Source organism: Kogia breviceps, chromosome 18 (genome assembly GCF_026419965.1).
Source record: "Kogia breviceps isolate mKogBre1 chromosome 18, mKogBre1 haplotype 1, whole genome shotgun sequence".
NCBI classification, from domain to species: Eukaryota; Metazoa; Chordata; class Mammalia; order Artiodactyla; family Physeteridae; genus Kogia; species Kogia breviceps.
In genome coordinates, this window is record NC_081327.1 from 46752641 (window position 1) to 46765007 (window position 12367).

The 12367-nt window shown below is 38.6% G+C and overlaps 1 long non-coding RNA gene across 2 annotated transcripts in view; it reads left to right on the forward strand.

Annotated features, from left to right (window-relative positions):
- Positions 1-7828: 7828 nt before the first annotated feature.
- Positions 7829-12367, forward strand: part of LOC136793106 (uncharacterized) — a 112378-nt gene continuing 107839 nt past the window's right edge. For both annotated transcript variants that reach the window (XR_010837926.1, XR_010837925.1), the window contains exon 1: positions 7829-7938. This is a non-coding gene — a long non-coding RNA (uncharacterized lncRNA). The remainder of the gene's footprint in view (positions 7939-12367) is intronic.

The window sequence follows — 12367 nt, forward strand, 5'->3', positions numbered from 1 at the left end:
ACTTTGTATCATTTATATGAGGAAATACGAACTTGGAGACATATTTTCTAAAAAAAAGTTTACACAGTTAAAAAAAAGCAAAAACCAAACCTGGGTTGTGGCTTAAAACCTTTGGTTTAAAGCAGTGATTGCATTATAACTTCTACCAATCATTCTTCTATTATTTAAGACAGCATTACTATAAACTGCCACCAGAAAAAAAATGGTATGTGCTTTTGCCACAGACACTGATAAGCTCAAGATATTTAAGATGAGAAACAGAAAAATTAGGCACAATGAATTGGGGGTGGGCTAATTGCACCTGGAAATAGATATAATTAGATATGTTAATTCGTCTTTAATTGTGTGTGTTTCCCTTTGTTGACATATATGTGTGCGATTACCAGAAAATTCACATGCTTTAACTAAAAGAAACTTAGCATGGTTAAAAGCAATGTTTTGTGAACTGCACCTGCTCATATTATACCCAGATGGTAAAACCCTCAAAGAGCTATAGCCTCTAATGCACCTACAAATGAGGCCAAGCAACATAAAGGACATCCAAGTATCTGGTGTAGGGACTTCATCTAGTATCAGACATTGACCTAAATAGGGGGAGAAGCATTCTCAGCTAAAGGGAGCTCTTACTCAAAACATCCCCCCATCTGAATCTTACTGCTGCTACGTTTCAATGGGTGCAGTGTCCCTCCTCTACTTCCGTATCATGAGAGGATATTACGGTGATCCAGTCCGTGTTCCAACTGGATCATAGCATGGGCTTTTGTTCTTTGATATTTTGATGAGGAAGAGTTTTATCTGGATCTTTCAGCTGCTTAGAGTGTGAATGCAGGTGTTGGGCTTTGAGTTCTAACTGTATTTGGAAAAATCTTTCATACTGTGCCTGGTGGAGAAGGGTAAGATTATTCTGTGTACTTTAGGGATAGAAGCCAATAATTTTGACCAAATAGAAGGACTGCAATATAAATAAATAAATAAATACAGTCATTTCTTAAAAAAAAATTATTTATTATTTTTTTAGTACATAAAGCTTTTTGTTTATTTAATATTCTTTTTTTAAACATCTTTATTTGAGTATAACTGTTTTACAATAGTGTGTCAGTTTCTCCTTTACAACAAAGTGAATCAGTTATACATGTACATATATTCCCATATCTCTTCCCTCTTGCATCACCCTCCCTCCCACCCTCCCTATCCCACCCCTCTAGGTGGTCACAAACCACCTAGCTGTTCTCCCTGTGTCACGTGGCTGCTTCCCACTAGCTATCCACCCTACGTTTGGTAGTGTATATATGTCCATGCCACTCTCTCACTTTGTCACAGCTTACCCTTTCCCCTCCCCATATCCTCAAGTCCATGCTCTAGCAGGTCTGTGTTTTATTCCCATTCTATCCTTAGGCTCTTCATGACATTTTTTTTCTTTTCTTAGATTCCATATATATGTGTTAGCATACAGTATCTGTTTTTCTCCTTTTGACTTACTTCACTCTGTATGACAGACCCCAGGTCCATCCATCTCATGACAAATAACTCAATTTCGTTTCTTTTTATGCCTGAGTAATATTCCATTGTATATATGTGCCACATCTTCTTTATCCATTCATCTGTCGATGGACACCTAGGTTGCTTCCATGTCCTGGCTATAGCAAATAGAGCTGCAATGAACATTTTGGTACATGACTCCTTTTGAATTCTGGTTTTCTCAGGGTATATGCCCAGTAGTGGGATTGCTGGGTTGTATGGTAGTTCTATTTGTAGTTTTTTAAGGAACCTCCATACTGTTCTCCATAGTGGCTGTATCAATTTACATTCCCACCAACAGTGCAAGAGTGTTCCCTTTTCTCCACACCCTCTCCAGCATTTATTGTTTCTAGATTTTTTGATGATGGCCATTCTGACCGGTGTGAGATGATATCTCATTGTAGTTTTGATTTGCATTTCTCTAATGATTAATGATGTTGAGCATTCTTTTATGTGTTTGTTGGCAATCTGTATATCTTCTTTGGGGAAATGTCTATTTAGGTCTTCTGCCCATTTTTGGATTGGGTTCTTTGTTTTTTTGTTATTGAGCTGCATGAGTTGCTTATAAATTTTGGATATTAATCCTTTGTCAGTTGCTTCATTTGCAAATATTTTCTCCCATTCTGAGGGTTGTCTTTTGGTCTTATTTATGGTATCCTTTGTTGTGCAAAAGGTTTTAAGTTTCATTAGGTCCCATTTATTTATTTTTGTTTTTATTTCCATTTCTCTAGGAGGTGGGTCAAAAAGGATCTTGCTGTGATTTATGTCATAGAGTGTTCTGCCTGTGTTTTCCTCTAAGAGTTTGATAGTGTCTGGCCTTACATTTAGGTCTTTAACCCATTTTGAGTTTATTTTTGTGTATGGTGTTAGGGAGTGTTCTAATTTCATACTTTTACATGTACCTGTCCAGTTTTCCCAGCACAACTTATTGAAGAGGCTGTGTTTTCTCCAGTGTATATTCTTGCTTCCTTTATCAAAGATAAGGTGACCATATGTGTGCAGGTTTATCTCTGGGCTTTCTATCTTGTTCCATTGATCTATATTTCTGTTTTTGTGCCAGTACCATATGTCTTGATTACTGTAGCTTTGTAGTATAGTCTGAAGTCAGGGAACCTGATTCCTCCAGCTCCATTTTTCGTTCTCAAGATTGCTTTGGCTATTCAGGGTCTTTTGTGTTTCCATACAAATTGTGAAATTTTTTGTTCTAGTTCTGTAAAAAATGCCAGTGGTAGTTTGATAGGGATTGCATTGAATCTGTAGATTGCTTTGGGTAGTAGAGTCATTTTCACAATGTTGATTCTTCCAGTCCAAGGACATGGTATATCTCGCCATCTGTTTGTATCATCTTTAATTTCTTTCATCAGTGTCTTATAATTTTCTGCATACAGATCTTTTGTCTCCTTATGTAGGTTTATTCCTAGATATTTTATTCTTTTTGTTGCAATGGTAAATGGGAGTGTTTTCTTAATTTCACTCTCAGATTTTTCATCATTAGTGTATAGGAATGGAAGAGATTTCTGTGCATTAGTTTTGTATCCTGCACCTTGACCAAATTCATTGATTAGCTCTAGTACTTTTCTGGTGGCATCTTTAGGATTCTCTATGTAGAGTATCATGTCATCTGCAAAGAGTGAAAGTTTTACTTTTTCTTTTCCAATTTGGATTCCTTTTATTTCTTTTTCTTCTCTGATTGCCGTGGCTTGGACTTCCAAAACTATGTTGAATAAGAGTGGTGAGAGTGGACATTCTTGTCTTGTTCCTGATCTTAGAGGAAATGCTTTCAGTTTTTCACCATTGAGAATGATGTTTGCTGTGGGTTTGTCATATATGGCCTTTATTATGTTGAGGTAGTTTCCCTCTATCCCAATTTCTGGAGAGTTTTTATCATAAATGGGTGTTGAATTTTGTCAAAAGCTTTTTCTGCATCTATTGAGATGATGATATGGTTTTTCTTCTTCAGTTTGTTAATATGGTGTATCACATTGATTAATTTGAGTATATTGAAGAATCCTTGCATCCCTGGGATAAATTCCACTTGATCATGGTGTACGATCCTTTTAATGTGTTGATGGATTCTGTTTGCTAGTATTTTGTTGAGGATTTTTGCATATATATTCATCAGTAATATTGGTCTCTAATTTTCTTTTTTTGTAGTATCTTTGTCTGTTTTTGGTATCAGGGTGATGGTGGCCTCATAGAATGAGTTTGGGAATGTTCCTTCCTCTGCAATTTTTTGGAAGAGTTTGAGAAGGATGGGTGTTAGCTCTTCTCTAAATGTTTAATAGAATTTACCTGTGAAGCCTTCTGGTCCTGGACTTTTGTTTTTTGGAAGAATTTTAATCACAGTTTCAATTTCATGACTCATGATTCGTCTGTTCATATTTTGTATTTCTTCCTGGTTCAGTCTTGGAAGGTTATACCTTTATAAGAATTTGTCCATTTCTTCCAGGTTGTCCATTTTATTGGAATAGAGTTGCTTGTAGTAGTCTCTTAGGATGCTTTAGATTTCTGTGGTGTCTGTTGTAATTTCTCCATTTTCATTTCTAATTTTAAATTTATTTATTTATGGCTGTTTTGGGTCTTCGTTTCTGTGTGAGGGCTTTCTCTAGTTGTGGCAAGCGGGAGCCACTTTTCATCGTGGTGCATGGGCCTCTCACTATTGTGGCCACTCTTGTTGCTGAGCACAGGCTCCAGACGCGCAGGCTCAGTAATTGTGGCTCACAGGCCCAGTTACTCCATGGAATGTGGGATCTTCCCAGAACAGGGCGTGAACCTGCGTCCCCTGCATTGGCAGGCAGACTCCCAACCACTGGGCCACCAGGGAAGCCCTCATTTCTAATTTTAATGATTTGAGTCCTCTCCCTCTTTTTCTTGATGAGTCTGGGCTAATGGTTTATCAATTTTATCTATCTTCTCAAAGAACCAGGCTTTACCTTTAGTGATCTTTGCTATTGTTTTCTTTGTTTCTATTTCATTTATTTCTGATTTGATCTTTATGATTTTTTTCCTTCTACTAACTTTGGGTTTTGTTTGTTCTTTTTTCTCTAGTTCTTTTAGGTGTAATGTTAGATTTTTTAATTTGAGATGTTTGTTGTTTCTTGAGGTAGGATTGTATTGCTCTAAACTTCCCTCTTAGAATTGCTTTTGCTGCATCCTATAGCTTTTGGATCATCTTGTTTTCATTGTTATTTGTCTCTATGTATTTTTTGATTTCCTCTTTGATTTATTCAGTGATATCTTGTTTTTTTGGTAATGTATTGTTTAGTGTCCATGTGTTCGTGTTTTTTACATTTTTTTCCCTGTAATTGATTTCTAATCTCATAGCGTTGTGGTCAGAAAAGATGCTTGATATGATTTCAATTTTCTTAAATTTACTGAGGCTTGATTTGTGACCCATGATGTGATCAATCCTGGAGAATGTTCCATGGGCACTTGAGAAGAAAGTGTAATCTGTTGTTTTTGGATGGAATGTCCTATAAATATCAATTAAATCTATCTGGTCTGTTGTGTCATTTAAAGTTTGTGTTTCCTTATTAATTTTCTGTTTGGATGATCTGTCCATTGGTGTAAGTCAGGTGTTAAAATTCCCCACTATTATTGTGTTACTGTCAGTTTCCTCTTTTATAGCTGTTAGCAGTTGCCTTAGGTATTGAGGTGCTCCCATGTTGGGTACACATATATTTATAATTGTTATATCTTCTTCTTGGATTGATCCTTTGATCATTATGTAGTGTCCCTCCTCGTTAGAACATTCTTTATTTTAAAGTCTATTTTATCTGATATGAGTATTGCTACTTCAGCTTTCTTTTGATTTCCATTTGCATGGAATATCTTTTTGCATCCCCTCACTTTCAGTCTGTATGTGTTCCTAGGTCTGAAGTGGGTTTCTTGTAGACAGCATATATATGGATCTTTTTTTTTTGTATCCATTCAGTGAGCCTTTGTCTTTTGGTTGGAGTGTTTAATCCATTTACGTTTAAGGTAATTATCGATACGTATGTTCCTATTACCATTTTCTTAATTGTTTTGGGTTTGTTTTTGTAGGTCCTTTTCTTCCCTTGTGTTTCCCACTTAGAGAAGTTCCTTTAGCATTTATTGGAGAGTTGGTTTGGTGGTGCTGAATTCTCTTAACTTTTGCTTGTCTGTAAAGCTTTTGATTTCTCTATTGAATCTGAATGAGATCCTTGCCAGGTAGAATAATCTTGGTTGTAGGTTCTTCCCTTTCATCACTTTAAATATGTCATGGCACTCCCTTCTGGCTTGTAGAGTTTCTGCTGAGAAATCAGCTGTTAACCTTATTGGAGTTCCCTTGTATGTTATTTGTCATTTTTCCGTTGCTGCTTTCAATTTTTTCTTTGTGCTTAATTACCATGTGTGTTGGCATATTTCTCCTTTGGGTTTATCCTGTATGGGACTCTCTGTGCTTCCTGGACTTGGGTGGCTGTTTCCTTTCCCATGTTAGGTAACTTTTCGACTATAATCTCTTCAAATATTTTCTTGGGTCCTTTCTCTCTGTCTTCTCCTTGTGGACCCCTATAATGTGAATGTTGCTGTGTTTAATGTTGTCCCAGAGGTCTCTTAGGCTGTCTTCATTTCTTTTCATTCTTTTTTCTTTATTCTGTTCTGCCGCAGTGAATTCCACCATTGTGTCTTCCAGGTCACTTATCCATTCTTCTGCCTCAGTTATTCTGCTATTGATTCCTTCTAGTGTATTTTTCATTTCAGTTATTGTATTGTTCATCTCTGTTTTTCTTTAATTCTTCTAGGTGTTTGTTAAACATTTCTTGCATCTTCTCGATCTTTGCCTCCATTCTTTTTCTGAGGTCCTGGATCATCTTAACTATGATTATTCTGAATTCTTTTTCTGGAAGGTTTCCTATGAAGCTTGTTCATTTAGTTGTTTTTCTGGGGTTTCATCTTGTTACTTCATCTGGTACAAAGTCCTCTCTGCCTTTTCATTTTGTCTGTCTTTCTGTGAATGTGGTTTTCCTTCCATAGGCTGCAGAATTGTAGTTCTTCTTGCTTTTGCTGTGTGCCCTCTGATGGATGAGGCTATCTAAGAGGCTTGTGCAGGTTTCCTGCTGGGAGGGACTGGTGGTGGGTAGAGCTGCGTTTTGCTCTGGTGGGCAGAGCTCAGTAAAACTTTAATCCACTTGTCTGTTGATGGGTGGGGCTGGTTCCCTCCCTGTTGGTTGTTTGACCTGAGGTGACCCAACAGTGGAGTCTACTGGGGCTCTTCGGTGGGGCCAATGGCAGACTCTGGGATGGCTCACACCAAAGAGTACTTCCCAGAACCTCTCCCACCAGTGTCCCCGTCCTCACGGTTAGACACAGCCACCCCCTGCCTCTGCAGGGGACCCTCCAACACAAGCAGTTAGGTCTGGCTCAGTCTCCTATGGGGTCACTGCTCCTTCCCCTGGGTCCCGACGCGCACACTACTTTGTGTGTGCCCTCCAAGAGTGGAGTCTCTGTTTCTCCCTGTCCTGTTGAAATCCTGTAATCAAATCCCACTAGCCTTCTAAGTCTGATTCTGTAGGAATTCCTCCTCCCATTGCCTGACCCCCAGGTTTGGAAGCCTGAGGTGGGGCTCAGAACCTTCACTCCAGTGGGTGGACTTCTGTGGTATAAGTGTTCTCCAGTCTGTGAGTCACCCACCCAGCAGTTATGGGATATGATTTTATTGTGATTGCGCCCCTCCTACCATCTCATTGTGGCTTCTCATTTGTCTTTGGACGTGGGGTATCTTTTTTGATGAGTTCCAGCATCTTCTTGTCGATGATTGTTTGGCAGTTAGTTGTGATTCTGGTGCTCTCACCAGAGGGAGTTCAGTCAAATGGAAAATGACATCAGTATAAGGAACATCACTTTATTTATTGGCCAACAGATACTATATATGATTCTATATAAGTATTAATTATAAACTTGGAAAGTATTGCCCTAAAAGAATATGAAAATATAATATTTTATCAATCACTAATATAATATTGGTGTTAGTAAAACATTTTAAGTTCAAAATTAAGTTTCTATTAATATTTTAATAGTACTACATATTTATTATATTGATAAAATAGATTTTATTATTAGAGAAATAATAATTATTTCATAACCCAATATCAATATTTTAAGTCCAGATGACATAATGTTAAGAAAATTGAAATTTACTGTATGTTTACCATTAGAACACTAAATTATAATTCATGTTTAACTTTTTTGTTAATTATTTACTCATCAAAATTATAATTATTATATCTTTTAAATCTACCCTTCTATTCTTCTAATGCTTTATCATCATTCTGGTTTTCCAAGATCTTCATGCTACTTTCCTCTTGACTCCCAGACTTGATAAAAATCAACATACCACTGAATTCTGCTGTTCTAAAATCTGAGGCCTCTTGCTGTCTGGGTGCTTCAGGAAGACATGTAAGTAGGTTTTAATATATTAATTATATTTTATTTAAAAATTATTATTTTTAAAAATTGAAGTAGAGTTGATTTACAATGTTGTGTTAGTTTCAGGTGTGCAGCATAGTGATTCAGTTTTTTTTTTTTTTTTTTTTTTTTTTTTTTTTTTTTTTTTGCGGTACGCGGGCCTTTCACTGTTGTGGCCTCTCCCGTTGCGGAGCACAGGCTCTGGATGCGCAGGCCCAGTGGCCGTGGCTCCCGGGCCCAGCCACTCCGCGGCATGTGGGATCCTCCCGGACCGGGGCACGAACCCATGTCCCCTGCATCGGCAGGTGGACTCTCAACCACTGCGCCACCAGGGAAGCCCAGCGATTCAGTTTTATATATGTATTTTATATATATAAATGTAGAGAATGAGAATGTAGATGTTCATCAGGGTTACAGTGGGTTATATGTATTTTTTATATATATATTTTCAGATTATTTTCCCTTATATGTTATTGCACAATACTGAGTATAGTTCCCTGTGCTATGCAGTAGGTCCTTGTTGGTTACCCATTTTATATGTAGGAATGTGTATATGTTAATACCAAACTCCTAATTTATCCCTCCCAATATTTTATTTCTAACATTCAAATTAAGAAGTTGAAATAAAATGTGAAATTCCCAAGAATAGAAACTTTAATACAATGAAACTGAGTACACAGAAATATATTTCTTCTTATTCAGTCCTGGGGTCCTTTTCAGAACTGTTTCATATGCATATAATCATGACACACTAGCAACATTTTCCCAGGAATAAATCGGTCAAGCTGCCATGGCTGGGATGCTAATGACCTAGGAGACAATTTCAGATTCCTGGGTAATATTACTTTAGGCTAAAACCTAGAAAACTTGACATTTGTAGCCAAAACCTTCATAATGGTATTTAGATTGGTATTCTTAAGATTTCCTTTACTACCAACTTTTATGTCAGATCACATATACTTATCTCTAACCTTGCATTCATTATAGCACACACTTCACATTGAGAAATAATCAAGTGTAGCACTTTCTTAATATTCCTAAGGATATAACACATTATGTATATGAATATGAATATAGATGCATGTATATTTATTTACAGAACACTTATATATCCTGATAATATTCTTCTGTTATTTTGTCTAAGAAAAATACCACTTGCCTTTCTGAAACCTGATGTGTCCTAAATATTCTATCAGTTGGAAGGAATACAAAACAAATAGTCTATCCAAATAATCAACCCTCGATTCTAAACTCTCTCCTCTTTTCTAATTTTATTTTTCTTAACTATTCACACATCTTCCATTTTACTGAGGAAGTACAAAAGTGTCATTAAAGAGAAGTCTGTCTGGAGAATTCCCTGGCAGTCCAGTGGTTAGGACTCAGTGCTTCTACTGCTGTGGCATGGGTTCAATCCCTAGTCAGGGAACTAAGATCCCACAAGATGCTCGGTGCAGCAAAAAAAAAAAGGCTGTCGCTGAAACTCAGATTCCAGATTTTGTTTTAAGGTTCCATGGTTAGTACAATTATTTATTTAACAGAAAAAAGATTTTTTTTGTGTTTTTAGAACAAACCATGAAATCATGCTGAATAGCTTTCAGTTTACTATGGAATGTATATTCATTTGCTACATGCCTTTCCCACACAAGATCCAATTCTAAGACATCCCTAAGTTGGAGTCAACCATAATTCAAAATTTGTAAACTTATGCCTATTACATCAAGAGGAATAAAAACCACAGTTATAAGGAAAGACAAAATTGCAGATAGGATAGAAAAGAGAGTGGTGGACATAGTGCCCAGAACAGTGTGCTGAGAGACAGATCTTTGCTGCAAGGTTATTGTCCTGGACCTGAGTTGGGCTTGTCCTGGACACCATGAAGTCACCCAGGCACATTCGACATTGAGGGACACTTCAGGTAAATCAATACTCAGCAATGTGTCCAGGGGTCAGATCTCATCTTGGGTCATGTCAGGGGAGCAGAGGGCCAGGACCAGCCTATATGGGAAATCCGTTTAGGTGCGGGCTGCATCAGGAAGCCTCTAGGCAGAGACATCCTAGAACATCACCTAGGATGCAAATGCATCAACTGATGGAAACCCCATATACTTGGGTTAGTTGGGGACATATGTGCCAAACTCAAAAGCATTCATGATTCAATGTGATCAAAGAAAAAGTTTAGTTGTACGATCAGGCAAAATGTCATGATACAACTAAAAACTAACAATGCTTCTTTGGCTGTTGGGGGAGGGTGCTTCCTTTGGTCTACTATTCCCACCCCCACCCCAAATAATAACCGTGTGACAAAAAAATAATAAATTGTTGACTGAAATAATCAACAAACAATCTATAAAGGGAATAGAAAAGAGTTTTATTTGAGCCAAACTGAGGACTATAACCTGGGAGATACAGATTCCAGAAGCACTTGAATTGTGCTCTGCAGGACTACAGAATGGGGGGAGGCTTATAAAGGCAAAACTCACAAAACTACATAAGTTGTTTGTCAAGAATTAGGACTGAAGCTGGCAAGAAGTAACGGTGCTTGTCAAGTAAGGATTGGTTGGGGTCTGAAATAGTTGCACAGTTACAAGTGAAGACCTTGAGACCACAAGGTTGCAGCTGGCAGCTGCTAGCAGATATTGTTTTGAGAACGGCTGGTGGTGTCCTTGAATTTATCCAGTTCAGAAATTTCAAGTTCTCAGTGATGCAGGAACTTGTCTGAAACTACATCCACAATGGCCACCTGGCTCTAGTTTGGATGCCTGAACCACACTCACTCCATTCTGATTTTTGAATGCATTCTTTTCTTCAATGGTTAAAGCAGATATACTGTACATGTTTGATGGGCCACAAAACAAGCTACTCTAGTTAGCATAAAGTTCAAGTTAAATCATGTGAAAGCCAGAATGACTTCCCCATACCTCAATATGTGAAAATTTTTTCCATCAAAACCAAATAAGAGACACTTTGAAATTTTTTTTTAAAGTAGAATTGTTAGTAGTCTCACTCACCTATGGCCAAGGTCAGAAACATGCACTACTGCATGCTTTATACTCTTCTCCACAAGACCAGGAAGTGGTCTGTATTCTGTTCATTTGAACAACAAAATACATTTATTCCTAGACTCCACCTCATTCAGATCAGCCATTCTGAAGCACCTCAGGTCATTGGGAAGGGGGCCTGCTATAGCCCAGCTGGTGTAGATGGTTGTCTCTGCTTGTGACAGGGGTGACCTGGGCACCGACAATGCTGTGAGGACTGAAGGGCAGCTGGCTGCACACAGCCTTGTTTACGTCTCCTGGCAGTCTGCAGTGGTGAGTGGAAAATGATCCCGGGAGAGGTAGGGGTTCCCAAGGCCCAGTCATGGCAGGCTGGTCCTCAGCGGGGGCTTGTGCCTCCTGGACCAAGTGCCCTTGCTCTGTCCTGGTGGAAGGCAGAGTTCTAAACTGTCTGTGAACATCAGCTCCAACTGTCACTGGGTTGGCTAATCAGTGGCTGGGGATGGAGATGCCCACTGGGAAGTGGGGGAGGGTCGACAGCTTGGCTCAGGTCCTTTCCATTCCCAAGACAAGACGAGGTGGCGAGGGAGAGGTGAAGGGCATTAGAACAGAGATGGGAATCAGCGGGCCTAAAAAAATATTTTCATCATCATAATTTGGTCTTGGGCTGGCTGGGTTTGTGGGGTGAAGAATCTCAAGGTTAAATCTGAGTTCAGAGTCCTTCTTAAGCATCACAGTGACTCTGTTTCACCTACATTCTCATTCACTAAAGTGCACCCTGAAAGGCTGTTTTTGAGAGATGTTCGTCAGGGTTACAGTGGGTCAGCAGGGGGTGGGGGCATGGAATAGGGTGGCGTAGAAAAAAAAATTGTGAAACTGGGTGAAACCTCCCATTCCATATTGGTAATCTTTGTGCGGAGCTGGATTCTGAGGCTGAAGGATGAAGGTGGCTGAATCCACAGAGCAGGTCTCCTCAATGCTGTTTATACACTAAACACAGGATGGATAGATGGATACTGAAGGAAGTAAGGCTTGGCCTATACAAGTTTTCACAGACTACTTTCTTTTTGAACCACAAATAACTTAGTTAACTATATTAATCTTATAACTAGAGTCAGTCCAGTTCTTGGGACACAGAAGTAAACTTTGTCTTTCAAATCTCTCTAGTCGTCATAAGACCACTCATGATAAACTCTCACTAGTTATGGGACATTAATAAATATCCATCACCAAAATACTGTCCTTACACAGTCTAGATATAGAGGAAAAGAAAAGAAGGCACTCACCAAATTTACTCCCTAATGAAATCCTTTCTTTTTTTTTTTTTTTTTTTTTTTTTTTTTGGTACGCGGGCCTCTCACTGTTGTGGCCTCTCCCGTTGCGGAGCACAGGCTCCGGACGCGCAGGCTCAGCGGCCACGGCTC